The sequence below is a fragment of the Triticum aestivum genome, chromosome 5D (genome assembly GCF_018294505.1).
Source record: "Triticum aestivum cultivar Chinese Spring chromosome 5D, IWGSC CS RefSeq v2.1, whole genome shotgun sequence".
Taxonomy (NCBI): domain Eukaryota; kingdom Viridiplantae; phylum Streptophyta; class Magnoliopsida; order Poales; family Poaceae; genus Triticum; species Triticum aestivum.
In genome coordinates, this window is record NC_057808.1 from 317,325,040 (window position 1) to 317,339,689 (window position 14,650).

Consider the following 14,650-nt stretch of genomic DNA (forward strand, 5'->3'; position numbering starts at 1 on the left):
ACCTTCGCGCTGGATACAATGTTGCAGATCAACAATCCTCATAGGACGCTTGCAGGTTCCCTGGAAGTGTTTGATGAAGCGCGCCTTCAACTCTGCCCAAGTGTTGATGGAATTAGATGGCAAGTTTTTGAGCCAGGTACAAGCCGACCCTTCCAGCATCATAGTAAAATACTTGGCACAGACCGCATCACTAACATCCAGCATGTCCATGGCAATTTCATAACTCTCAATCCAAGCCACCGGCTCAAGGTCAGGAGTGTAGTTGGACACCTTCCGGGGGGCCTTGAAATCTTTGTGCATATGTTCATTACGCAGAGCTGGCACCAGGCATGGAATCCCAATGGTCCTGGTACTCGACGCAACACCTTCTGAAGCCAAAGGGGTCAAAGGGGGTGACTGATAAGCCGCCGCATTGGCAGCCTCTGCTTCCCATCATGCCCGAGCCGTGTTGATGATCTCCTGGGCACCTACAGCCCCCTGCTGGGGCTGGTCACACTGTTGCTCGTGTATCCATCGGGCATTGCTGGAAAATGGTTGGCGACTCAGCGTGGCGGCTCCGGTTGTGGCTTGGGTGCGGGGTGGAGTGGAGTCATTGCTGACTGTAGGAATAATTTGCCTATTGAGCGACTGCTGTTTTCAATAGCTCAATGGCGTGTCATCTGTCCTGAGGCCCTCTGTCTCATTATGGATCTATGTTTATAACTGTGCCATGTGAATACTCTCAGTATTGATGTCCTCCTGAGATCTGGCCATCTGCTCATGGATTTTTGCTACCTCTGCATTGTGCTCTTCCTGGTTTTCTGTTGTTAAGAGCGACTCAAGAAGAGTCGTCAACGAGGCGACCTATTCTAAAAAGACTTGAGTTGGTGGCTTGACAGGGCCGACTGCGTTCGGATCAGTCACAGATGCACCGGTGCATCCCGTAGCACCCGCCATTGTGGAGTTAGTGGCCGGAGCGGTGCCTGCCATGTAACCTGCGGTCTAGCGGGGCGACTCGTTGTTCACCAGGACCGATTCATCATCGAGGGGGTTCCACTCGTCGTCGGAGCAGCCCCCAAGTCTGCCATCGTACAAGGGATGATTGACTCCATCTCCCCAACCGATTATTCGCCGTCGGAGCAAACAAGGGTGTTGCCGCCCGATGTTGAGTTGTCTGTGAGGTCAACCCCCTGGGTGAAGCCAACGAAGACATGGTTCCGACCGGCTTGAAGACGGGCGGGCTGAGTTATTATATCCCCAACACTACGGGTGAGAAAGTCTCATCGTAGTCAACTCCTCGAATTTGTCGAAAACGCTTTGTGACAAGTTGAGCTTTATAGACAGTGACATTACCATCTGCGTCTGTCTTCTTCTGATCCATTTGTTCTTGATGGTCTGCCGGTCATCGGGTAAGTCTACCAAAGTCCACACTTTGTTCTCATACATGGATCCTATCTCAGATTTCATGGCCTCTAGCCATTTGTCGAAATCCGGGCACATCATTGCTTCTTCATAATTCGTAGGTTCATCGTTGTCTAACAACATGACTTCCAGGACAGGATTACCGTACCACTCTGGTGCGGTATGTGTCCTGGTCGACCTACGAAATTCGGTAGTAACTTGATCTGAAGTTTCATGACCATCATTATTAGCTTCCTCTCCTGTTGGTGTAGGCATCACGGGAACCGCTTTCTGTGATGTGCTACTCTCCAATTAAGGTACGATTACCTCATCAAGTTCTACTTTCCTCCCACTCACTTCTTTCGAGAGAAACTCCTTCTCTAGAAAGGATCCATTCTTGGCAACAAAGACCTTGCCTTCGGATTTGTGGTAGAAGGCATACCCAATTGTCTATTTAGGGTATCCTACGAAGACACACTTCTCCATTTTGGGTTCGAGCTTCTCAGGTTGAAGCCTTTTGACATACGTATCGCATCCCCAAACTTTAAGAGACGACGGCCTAGGTTTCTTGCCAAACCATAGTTCATACGGTGTCATCTCAAAGGATTTAGACGGTGCCCTATTTAAAATGAATGCGGCTGTCTCTAATGCATAACCCCAGAATGGCACCATATCCAATAAAGCACGGTTACGACATTTGGACACACCATTATGTTGTGGTGTTCTAGGTGGCGTGAGTTGTGAAACAATTCCACATTGTCTTAAATGAGCTCCAAACTCGTAACTCAAATATTCACCTCCACGACCAGATCGTAGAAACTTTATTTTCTTGTTATGGTGATTCCCCAGGTCATTGGTGGAGGGGTATATATAGAAGGCCTAGAAAACTAGCTGTTTGTGAGTAAGTGACAGCGCTTGCCCGGACATTTGGGCAGGGGCCGGACATCCGGTGGCTGAGAAATGCACACACATATATGTGAAAAACAGAGGCTAGAGTACAGGGCCTGGACATCTGGCCAAAGTTGGGGCCCCGGACATCCGGACAAGTGTGGGACATCCGGCAGACACAACCAACATTTCAGCGAAGTTTCTGGAAATGGGCAACCGGATTTCTGGGAGGATCCCGGATATTCGGGGCGTCCCGGGAGCCCGGACATCCGGCCAATAAAAAACAACAATAACCCCAAAACTGAAACATGCTTAACTTTATATACAGACTCCGATTTTGATGATCTTGGGCTCGTCTTGAAGCTATGGGAAAGCTCCAGGACCTCACATAGAGAACCACCCAAGATAAACCAAAATTGAGGGTGAAAACTATGCAAAGGTTAGATCATATATTTTGGGGAACCTAGTTGGCTATGGATTGTTTGGTATAATAGGAGAGGAATTGTGTATGGAAGATGTTGACTTGAGCAAATCCATCATAAACCCCTTTGATCCCCTCTTAACAGTGCGAGATCCCTATAACTCAAGAATCATAAAATCGCTACACTACATAGTGAAGGAAATATGCCCTAGAGGCAATAATAAAGTTGTTATTTATATTTCCCTATATCATGATAAATGTTTATTATTCATGCTAGAATTGTATTAACTGGAAACTTAGTACATGTGTGAATACATAGACAAACAGAGTGTCCCTAGTATGCCTCTACTTGACTAGCTCGTTAATGGTAGATGGTTAAGTTTCCTAACCATAGACATGTGTTGTCATTTGATGAATGGGATCACATCATTATAGAATGATGTGATGGACAAGACCCATCCGTTAGCTTAGCATAATGATCATCTAGTTTTATTACTATTGCTTTCATCATGACTTATACATGTTCCTCTGACTATGAGATTATGCAACTCCCGAATACCGGAGGAACACCTTGTGTGCTATCAAACGTCACAACATAACTGGGTGATTATAAAGATGCTCTACAGGTGTCTCCGATGGTGTTTGTTGAGTTGGCATAGATCGAGAATAGGATTTGTCACTCCGTGTATCGGAGAGGTATCTCTGGGCCCTCTCGGTAATGCACATCACTATGAGCCTTGCAAGCAATGTGACTACTGGGTTAGTTACGGGATGATGCATTACGGAATGAGTAAAGAGACTTGCCAGTAACGAGATTGAACTAGGTATGGTGATACCGACGATTGAATCTCGGGCAAGTAACATACCGATGACAAAGCGAATGACGTATGTTGTTATGCGGTTTGACCGATAAAGATCTTCGTAGAATATGTAGGAGCCAATATGAGCATCCAGGTTCCGCTATTGGTTATTGACTGGAGATGTGTCTCGGTCATGTCTACATATAGTTCTCGAACCCGTAGGGTCCGCACGCTTAATGTTCGATGACGATTTGTATTATGAGTTATGTGAATATTTGATGACCGAAGATTGTTCGGAGTCCCGGATGAGATCACGGACATGATGAGGAGTCTCGAAATAGTCAAGAGGTAAAGATTGATATATTGGAAGGTTATATTCGGACACCAGAATGGTTTCAGAGTGATTCGGGTATTTTTTGGAGTACCGGGAGGTTACCGGAACCCCCCGGGAAGTAGTGGGCCTTCATGGGCCTTAGTGGAAAGGAGAGGAGGGCCGCAAGGGTGGCCGCGCCCCGCCCCCCATGGCAAGTCCGAATTGGACTAGGGAGGGGGCGGCGCCCCCTCTTTCCTTCTCCCTCTCCTCCTCCTTCCCTCTCTCCCCCTCTTGGAAAAGGAAGGGGAGTCCAACTAGGATTGGGAATCCTAGTTGGACTCCACCTATGGCGCGCCCATCCTGGCCGCCGGCCGCCTCCTCTCCCTCCTTAATATATGTGGCCAGGGGCACCCCAAAGAATAACAGACAATCTCTTAGCCGTGTGCGATGCCCCCCTCCACAGTTTAACACCTCGGTCATATCATCGTAGTGCTTAGGCGAAGCCTTGCACCGGTAACTTCATCATCACCGTCGCCATGCCGTCGTGCTGACGGAACTCTCCCTCGTCCTCAACTGGATCAAGAGCTCAAGGGACGTCATCGTGCTGAACATGTGCTGAACACGGAGGTGCCATACGTTCGGTACTTGGATCGGTTGGATCGTGAAGACGTTCGATTACATCAACCGTGTTACTAAACGCTTATGCTTTCAGTCTACGAGGGTACATGGACACACTCTCCTGTCTCGTTGCTATGCATCTCCTAGATAGTTCTTGCATGATAGTAGGATTTTTTTTGAATTACTACGTTCCCCAACAGTGGCATCCGAGCCAAGTCTATGCGTAGATGTTATATGCATGAGTAGAACACAATGAGTTGTGGGTGATAATAGTCATACTGCTTACCACCAACGTCTTACTTTGATACGGCGGTATTGTTGGATGAAGTGGCCCGGACCGACATTACATGACTGCGTTCATGAGACTGGTTCTACCAACATGCTTCGCACACAGGTGGCTAGCGGGTATGTGTTTCTCCAACTTTAGTTGAATCGAGTTTCACTACGGCCGGTCCTTGTTGAAGGTTAAAACAGCACACTTGACGAACAATCGTTGTGGTTTTAGTGCGTAGGTAAGAATGGTTCTTGCTAGAAGCCCGTAGCAGCCACGTATAACTTGCGACAACAAAGTAGAGGACGTCTAACTTGTTTTTGCAGGGCATGTTGTGATGTGATATGATCAAGACATGATGTGATATAAGTTATTGTATGAGATGATCATGTTTTGTAGAAGTTATCGGCAACTGGCAGGAGCCTTATGGTTGTTGCTTTATTGTATGAAATGCAATCGCCATGTAATTGCTTTACTTTATCACTAAGCGGTAGTGATAGTCGTAGAAGCAATAGTTGACGAGATGACAACGATGCTACGATGGAGATCTAGGTATCAAGCCGGTGACGATGGAGATCATGACGGTGCTTTGGAGATGGAGATCAAAGGCACAAGATGATGATGGCCATATCATGTCACATATTTTGATTGCATGTGATGTTTATCCTTTATGCATCTTATTTTGCTTAGTACGGCGGTAGCATTATAAGATGATCTCTCACTAAATTTCAAGGTATAAGTGTTCTCCCTGAGTATGCACCGTTGCTACAGTTCGTCGTGCCGAGACACCACGTGATGATCGGGTGTGACAAGCTCTACGTTCACATACAACGGGTGCAAGCCAGTTTTGCACGTGCAGAATACTCGGGTTAAACTTGACGAGCCTAGCATATGCAGATATGGCCTCGGAACACTGAGACCGAAAGGTCGAACGTGAATCATATAGTAGATATGATCAACATAGTGAAGTTCACCATTGAAAACTACTCCATCTCACGTGATGATCAGACATGGTTTAGTTGATATGGATCACGTGATCATTTAGATGACTTGAGGGATGTCTATGTAAGTGGGAGTTCTTAAGTAATATGATTAATTCAACTTTAATTTATCATGAGCTTAGTACCTGATAGTTTTTGCATGTCTATGTTGTTGTAGATCAATGGCCCGTGTTACCGTTCCTTTAAATTTTAATGTGTTCCTAGAGATAGCTAAGTCGAAAGATGATGGTAGCAACTACATGGACTGGGTCCGTAACTTGAGGATTATCCTCATTGCTGCACAAAAGAATTATGTCCTGGAAGCACCGCTAGGTGCAAGACCCGCTGCAGGAGCAACTCCGGACGTTATGAACGTCTGGCAGAGCAAAGCTGATGACTACTCGATAGTTCAATGTGCCATGCTTTACGGCTTAGAATCAGGACTTCAAAGACATTTTGAACGTCATGGAGCATATGAGATGTTCCAGGAGTTGAAGTTAATATTTCAAGCAAATGCACGAATAGAGAATAGTTCCTTATATATGTGGGCAGGGGGCACCCCAAAGACACACAAGTTGATTTCTTAACCGTGTGCGGTGCCCCCTCCACAGATTTCCACCTCGGTCATATTGTCGTAGTGCTTAGGCGAAGCCCTGCGTCGGTAACTTCATTATCACCGTCACCACACCGTCGTGCTGACGAAACTCTCCCTCGGCCTCAGCTGGATCTAGAGTTCGAGGGACGTCACCGAGCTGAACGTGTGCAGATCACGGAGGTGCCGTGCGTTTGGTACTTCATCGGTTGGATCGCGAAGACGTTGGACTACATCAACCGCATTACTTAACACTTCTGCTTTCGGTCTACAAGGGTACGTGGACACACTCTCCCCACTCGTTGCTATGCTTCTCCTAGATAGATCTTGCGTGATCATAGGAATTTTTTTGAAATACTATGTTCCCCAACAATATCTGGATCTTGTTCGATGTGAGACGGTTATTCATTTAAATCACAGAATAATGGTTGTTCTATTTATATGAGTAATATCTTTTATGGTCATGCACCCTTGATGAGTGGTCTATTTTTGTTGAATCTCAATTGTAGTGATACACATATTCATAATATTGAAACCAAAAGATGCTAGGTTAATAATGATAGTGCAACTTATTTGTGACACTGCCATTTAGGTCATACTGGTGTAAAGCGCATGAAGAAACCCTTCACAGATGATTTGAGCAGATATGGGTATATCTACTTGGTGAAACATAAATCTGAAACATTTGAAAAGTTCAAAGAATTTCAGAGTGAAGTAGAAAATAATCGTAACAAGAAAATAAAGTTTCTACGATCTGATTGTGGAGGTGAATATTTGAGTTAGGAGTTTGGTCTTCATTTGAAATAATGTGGAATAGTTTCGCAACTCACGCCACCTGGAACACCACAGCGTAATGGTGTATCCGAACATCGTAACCGTACTTTATTAGATATGGTACAATCTATGATGTCTCTTACTGATTTACCACTATCTTTTTGGGGTTATCCTTTAGAGACGGCTGCATTCACGTTAAATAGGGCACCATCTAAATCCGTTGAAATGACACCATATGAACTGTGGTTTGGCAAGAAACCTAAACTGTCGTTTCTTAAAGTTTGGGGTTGCGATGCTTATGTGAAAAAGCTTCAACCTGATAAGCTCGAACCCAAATCGGAGAAATGTGTCTTCATAGGATACCCAAAGGAGACTGTTGGGTACACCTTCTATCATAGATCCGAAGGCAAGATATTCGTTGCTAAGAATGGATCCTTTCTAGAAAAGGAGTTTCTCTCAAAAGAAGTGAGTGGGAGGAAAGTAGAACTTGATGAGATAATTGTACCTTCTCCCGAATTGGAAAGTAGTTTATCACAGAAACCAGTTCTAGTGATTCCTACACCAATTAGTGAGGAAGCTAATGATGATGGTCATGAAACTTCAGATCAAGTTACTACTGCAACTCGTAGGTCAACCAAAGTACGATCCGCGCCAGAGTGGTACGGTAATCCTGTTCTGGAGGTCATGTTACTTGACCATGCCGAACCTACGAACTATGAGGAAGCGATGATGAGCCCAGATTCCGCGAAATGGCTTGAGGCCATGAAATCTGAGATGGGATCCATGTATGAGAACAAAGTGTGGACTTTGGTTGACTTGCCCGATGATCAGAAAGCCATAGAGAATAAATGGATCTTCAAGAACAAGACTGATGCTGATGGTAATATTACTGTCTACATAGCTTGACTTGTTGCGAAAGGTTTTCGACAAGTTCAAGGAGTTGACTATGATGAGACCTTCTCACCCAAAGCGATGCTTAAGTCTGTCTGAATCATGTTAGCAATTGCTGCATTTTATGATTATGAAATTTGGCAAATGGATGTCAAAACTGCATTCCTTAATGGATATCTTAAATAAGAGTTGTATATGATGCAACCAGAAGGTTTTGTCAATCCTAAAGGTGCTAACAAAGTGTGCAAGCTCCAGCGATCCATTTATGGACTGGTGCAAGCCTCTCGGAGTTGGAATATATGCTTTGATAGTGTGATCAAAGCATATGGTTTTATACAGACTTTTCGAGAAGCCTATATTTACAAGAAAGTGAGTGGGAGCTTTGTAGCATTTATAATATTATATGTGGATGACATATTGTTGATTGGAAATAATACAGAATTTCTGGATAGCATAAAAGGATACTTGAATAAGAATTTTTCAATGAAAGACCTCGGTGAAGCTGCTTATATATTGGGCATCAACATCTATAGAGATAGATCAAGACGCTTAATTGGACTTTCACACAGCACATACCTTGATAAAGTTTTGAAGAAGTTCAAAATGGATCAGTCAAAGAAAGGGTTCTTGCCTGTGTTACAAGGTGTGAAGTTGAGTCATACTCAATGCCTGACCACTGCAGAAGATAGAGAGAAAATGAAAGTCATTCCCTATGCCTCAGCCATAGGTTCTATCATGTATGCTATGTTGTGTACCAGACCTGATGTGTGCCTTGCTATTAGTTTAGCAGGGAGGTACCAAAGTAATCCAGGAGTGGATCACTGGACAGCAGTCAAGAACATCCTGAAATACCTGAAAAGGACTAAGGATATTGTCGGTGTCAAAACCGGCGGATCTCGGGTAGGGGGTCCCAAACTGTGCGTCTAGGATCGATGGTAACAGGAGACGGGGGACACGATGTTTACCCAGGTTCGGGCCCTCTCTATGGAGGTAATACCCTACTTCCTGCTTGATTGATCTTGATGAATATGAGTGTTACAAGAGTTGATCTACCACGAGATCGTAATGGCTAAACCCTAGAAGTCTAGCCTATGTGAATATGGTAATGAGTCTCCTCTCATCCGGACTACGCTCTCCAGTTTATATAGACACCGGAGAGATCTAGGGTTACATGGGGTCGGTTACATAAGAAGGAATCTTCATAGTTGGTTGCCTAGCTTGCCTTCCACGCCAAGGAGAGTCCAATCCAGACACGGGTCCAGTCTTCGTCCTTCATATCTTCACAGCCCATCAGTCCGGCCCAATGAATAACAGGCCGGATGCCAAAGGACCCCTTAGTCCAGGACTCCCTCAGTAGCCCCTGAACCTGGCTTCAGTGATGAGGAGTCCGGCGCGCAGATTGTCTCTGGCATTGCAAGGCGGGTTCCCCTTTTTTCCGAACTCCAAGATAGTCTTCGGATGTGATGATTGTATCCGGACCTGTTACACACACCCTGCACAACTACAGAGAGAATATAATATTTTCACTATAATCTGTTGACAACTTTTTTACAACACGACATCACGTCCGTCCGGTCATAATTTCGAACCGTTTTTCGTCTGCCATCCCACATTTCAAGACCCGGTTGTTATTGGTGTGTCTTGTCGAAGCAGAGATCGTGTCCCCTTATTGCGGGATTCTCATCAATGCGGGCATGGGTAACCCAACCGTGCCGTTTATATAGCCCTTGGGAATAGGCGGATCTTAAGGCGAGTGAGGAGGCGTTTAATATATGCTGCCTTTATAAGGGGATAAGGATTCCCTCTTCCTCTTCTCACGCTCTCTCTCTGTCTCCGCCTTTCCAATCTCGAGCTCCAGCGCCCAAGTTCTCATCTCCTTTCCACTCAAGCAACCATGTCCGGATCCGGCGGTTAGGGCAAGTGGATGGTCTCCTCCGTCAAGGGGGAGGACATTATTGAGCTCCGAGCGGCCAGATATTTGGCGAAGGGAATCGCCCACCGCTTGCTGGCCGAGGGAAAAATCGTCCCCACGCCGGAGCCCAATGAGAGGGTAGTATTCCTCCCTCATTTCTTCCGCGGGCTAGGGTTTCCACTCCACCCTTTCGTCCGCGGGCTAATGTATTATTACGGGGTAGATTTCCATGATCTGTCCCCGAATTCCTTCCTCAACATCTCGGCGTTTATCGTCGTGTGTGAGGCCTTCCTCCGCATCCAACCCCACTTCGGGCTGTGGCTCAAAGGTTTCAACGTGAAGCCGAAGGTGGTGTGGATGGCCAGCACGCAGAGTGCGGAGGAGCCATGGTGAGCAAGCTATCCAACGTCTCCTGGCCCAAAGGCACTTTTGTGGAGATAGTAAAGGCATGGCAGAAGCAGTGGTTCTACATCACAGAACCTCGCGGGACCACCTGGGCCGCAGCTGCCGAATTCCGCTCCGGTGCTCCCATGCAACTCACTTCCTGGGTCGAAAAGAGTCCGGACTGGTGTTCACCTGACGAGCTGATAGCGCTGCAAACGCGCGTTCAAAGCATGGTGACCAAGAACGTCAAGCTCGTTGACGTCATGCAGGTGATGCTAGTCCGCCGGATTCTTCCGTGCCAACACCGAAGCTGCCCTTTGTGGGAGTTCAATTTGAAGAAGCACCAGACCTTGAAAAGGCTCTTCGAGACTTCTCACGAAGGGGCCTGGAAGTTGCTCTTTAAGGGCAACGAGAAGCCAACGGCCACGGACTCAGACCGTGGTCACGATTGCAAACACCTCGCCAGCGAGGTATGTTTTTCCTGACTTAAATGTTTTGAGGATGATATCTAAGCTTTTATTATTGCTCTTTCAGGACTGGGTGGAGAGGGCGAAGCGGATCCAGTGTCCGGCTCCGCTGCCCGAAGAACTGGTCATCCCGCGCCTGGCGAAGATGCTGGTGCCGGCGCCATATACGGCGCCGGAGAAGAAGGCCAAGAAGAAGGCCAAGGTGGCCAAGAGCGGCCCCTGTCGTCGAGGCCCGTTCCTCTGTCCCTGAGGACAATGACGAGGAAGAGGAGGAGGAGGAGGAGGAAAACAACCCTCCTCCTGAGGAGAAGAAGAAGAGGGCGGTCTCGGCGCATCTGGAGGCGAAAGCGCCCAAGAAGGGGAAAGGGCGCCCCAGCGGTCAATACCTCGTGGGACGTTGACAGTAGTCCGGAACGACGCCCCCGCACTAAGCCCCAGGCCGCATCGTAAGCGACATGGCTTATTTGTGCGCACTTCCAGCCATTTCTCTTTATTATTTTAACATGGTTAACTATACTATTGCAGTCCGGCCCGTGACCTTATCCAGCGATCCTCATCTGGAGGTTCGTTGGCTCCATCGGAGATGGCGAGCATATCACCACTGCCTGCCTACTCCCCCGGGGCCAGGGACGACACCGAAGTGCTATCCCCGAGGACCGCTCCAAAGGGAGGAGCCCAGGACGTTGTCCGGGAGGCGCCACAAGGCGGGACCTCCTCTGCCGGACACATAGGGGAGCCAATCCCCATGGAGACTGGCGAAGAGGGCCGTATCCAGTTCAGCCCTCAGCCGAATAAGATTCCGGAGACCAATATGGCTCCGGAGTCGGGCGAGCAGCCCCCTTTGAAGGAGGGGGGTGCGCCGCCTCCCACCGGTGGCTCCTGTCCATCCAGGAGCGCCGGATGACCTGATGGGGGTGCTACGAAGCGTCTCCGTCGTGGATGAGCACCGTATCCTTATGGGTGCGGTGATCGAGAAGGTTCAATCCGCCAAGAGCGGACTTAATGAAGCCTGCAGCAGCCTGTTAACAGGTTTCGAGGTAAGAAAGAGAAAAAACCCGTATAGTCTGTAGCCCCTGAGACGTTGTCCGGTGTTCGGCGAGAAGAACCGGACAGGTGATCAATCCTTAATTATAAGAGGCTGACTGAATATGTATCGACAGGCAGGCGTCCCTGTTGGCCGCGACCTCGCATGCTGCCGAGGTCTCCGAACTGAAGCGAAGGCTGGAGCGGACCGAGAACGAGCTCGGCGAGGTTAAGGTTCGGCTCCAGGAGAAGCAAGGTGTGGAACGACCTGCTATATGTTCGGGAAAGGATAAGCGCCGTATATTGACAGCGGTATTGTGATACGTGCAGAAGCTGTGACCGAGGTTGAGGCCCTGAGGAAGGCCTTGGGCAAGGCCGAGGAGCAGGCTGTCCAGCAGCAAGTCGCCCGTAAGAAGCTAGAGGCCCGGGTCAAAGAAGTCCAGCAGGAGCTCCAGGATGCGGTTAACAAATGTGAGACCTTGTAGAATGATGCATCAGCTCGAGGGGCCGAGCTCACCAAGGCTCGTCAGAGCGCGGAGACCGCTCGAAATGAGGCCCAGGACACCCTCCAGGAGATCCAGGAGGCCAAGAAGATCACAGCGGGTAAGGCCTTTAAGATGCAAAGCAAATATGCGGAGAAGCAGTACCTTTTACTAACCCGGGTTCGGAGTTCCCCAGGGGATTTTGTTGATCTACCATGCAGTGTATCGGACGTCGTGGAGTTCTATCGAGCCGAAGGAGGGGGTTCCACGGAGAAGCTCTTCTGGTCGCAATATGCGGTGTCAGAGCATCCCGTGTCCTTCACCGATCAGCTGAAACAGCTGGTGGAGCTGCACAAGGTGGCCGAATTAGCCATGAAGGATTTGACAATCCGGCTATGGCCAGCCGAAGCTATGCCTGGCAGCTACTTCGGACTCGTGAGGTGGATGGTGAATGCCTGTCCTCGGCTAGATGTTATCAAGCGCTCCGTCTGTATTGAACGTGCCCGTATGGCCTTCGCTCGCTGCAAGATGTGGTGGGCGAAGATGAACACTGTTGAAGTTGCCAGCGGGCCGCCGGAGGGCAAGGAGCACCGCACACCCGAGCGATATTTCGCGGATGTCGTAGAGGGGTCTCGACTTGTAGCGGCGCAATGTTCGTAGGACATTGTATTGAATAAATGTATTCATGTTGCCTTTGCCTTGTATTATGGGAACAAAGCCAGTTTTTGTAAAGTAATTTTATTATGCTTTGAATTGTTTCCACATGTGCGGCCGTGTTGCATGTAATCTGAGGGTTGGCCAATCGTCGGCTTCTGCCCTCACGTAGGTAGTACGGAGGTGTTCGGGATGGAATCTAAAAAATCTTGATCCAATTACATGGTCCTTGAAGGAGTTGTTTAGCGCAAGGAATGAGGCAATCAGAGTTTACGGCTTGAACGCCCTCACTTAGCCATAGGAGTTTTATAATAAAGCCAGTGCACAGCCCCTGGTCCAAGCCAGGGGCTGTCAGCATCTGATCGGGAAGTGGCGATCCTTCGCATAACGCGGAAAAAATCTCCAACGATTTTGTAACCCTCGAACAGCTGACCGGCTCTCGCCGTATCATGACAGTCAGTTTTCGGCTTTCTCTACTCAGGTGCTCATCCGGTCAAGGCCAGGGCACAATTGCAGTAGTTCTCCCTTTACTACCCTAGCCGATGGAGCGGAACGTAGGTGTAGCGACCCGACCTCAAACGGTCAAGTCTCTATGCTTCAGTGTCATCCCTGGATCGGTAATGCTGACACACACAGTACTCGAAGGATTTATAACAAAGTAGCAATCACACACTTATTACAATAAATATGGCTTAAGGCCATCGAAAACGATAACAGCGGAAGGCGTGGAAGATAAAGTGAGTCCATCAACTCCAACGGCATAGCTGAGCTGCACGGCAACGACCTAACGAACCTTACTCCTCGTCTGAAAAGTCTGCAACATAATACGTTGCAGCCCGGAAACGGGTCAGCACATGGAATATGCTGGCAATATAACACAGTAGAGCAAGAACAAAATAATGCTATCACTACATGCATATTTGGCTGGTGGAAAGCTCTATGGTTATAGTTTTGCGAAAAGCCAATTTTTCCCTACAACAAAGGAATAAGTTTTATTTTAACTATCATGGTAGTTGAAACATCATTGAGAAGGTTCCTCCAACTCAATCCCAATTAAAAGTAATTATCAACCCAACAATATTAATTTAGAGTGATGAGATACTTAGGATAATCCAAGTACTAGATACTCAAAATTGTCCATAACCGGGGACACGGCTAACCATGATTAGATTGTACACTCTGCAGAGGTTTGCGCACTTTTCCCCACAAGACTCGATCTCCTCCGTTGGATTTCTCGCACTACATGGTGTTGAGAAACGGATGACTGAGACACAGTCTTTCAGAAACATTAACTCTTTACTCCGGGCAGCCATACAAAACCAACATCCCTCTACCTGCTGATCCACCTCTTCAAGAGCTCATGCAACTTACTCAACTATGCTAGAGCCCATAATAGCTTGTGGCTGCACACGGAAGTTTCTAGCATGAAAATATCTCAGTTCCCTTTGAGCCTGGGTGGCGGACCTTAGGATGATCACACGGGTACTCCGGGATATCCTAGGACAACACTGGATTCTCCAGGTGCCCGACAAGCAATCCACCCAGATGTGTATTAAAGTTGCCACCTTAAGTTGAACCATTAATTAACAATCTCACATCTGTCATGGATTCACTCACCCAAACCACGTCTACGAGCATAGCATAGCAATATAAGCAATACGTAGAAGTAACTCCCAAGGGTTTGAATATAACAGGGCAATAGGTTCTACCTCATCAACTACTTCCCAATACCCACAAGTTAATCACATCCTAATCATGCAATGTTTGAGGATTGGAACTAATGCATAAAAACTGGGTATG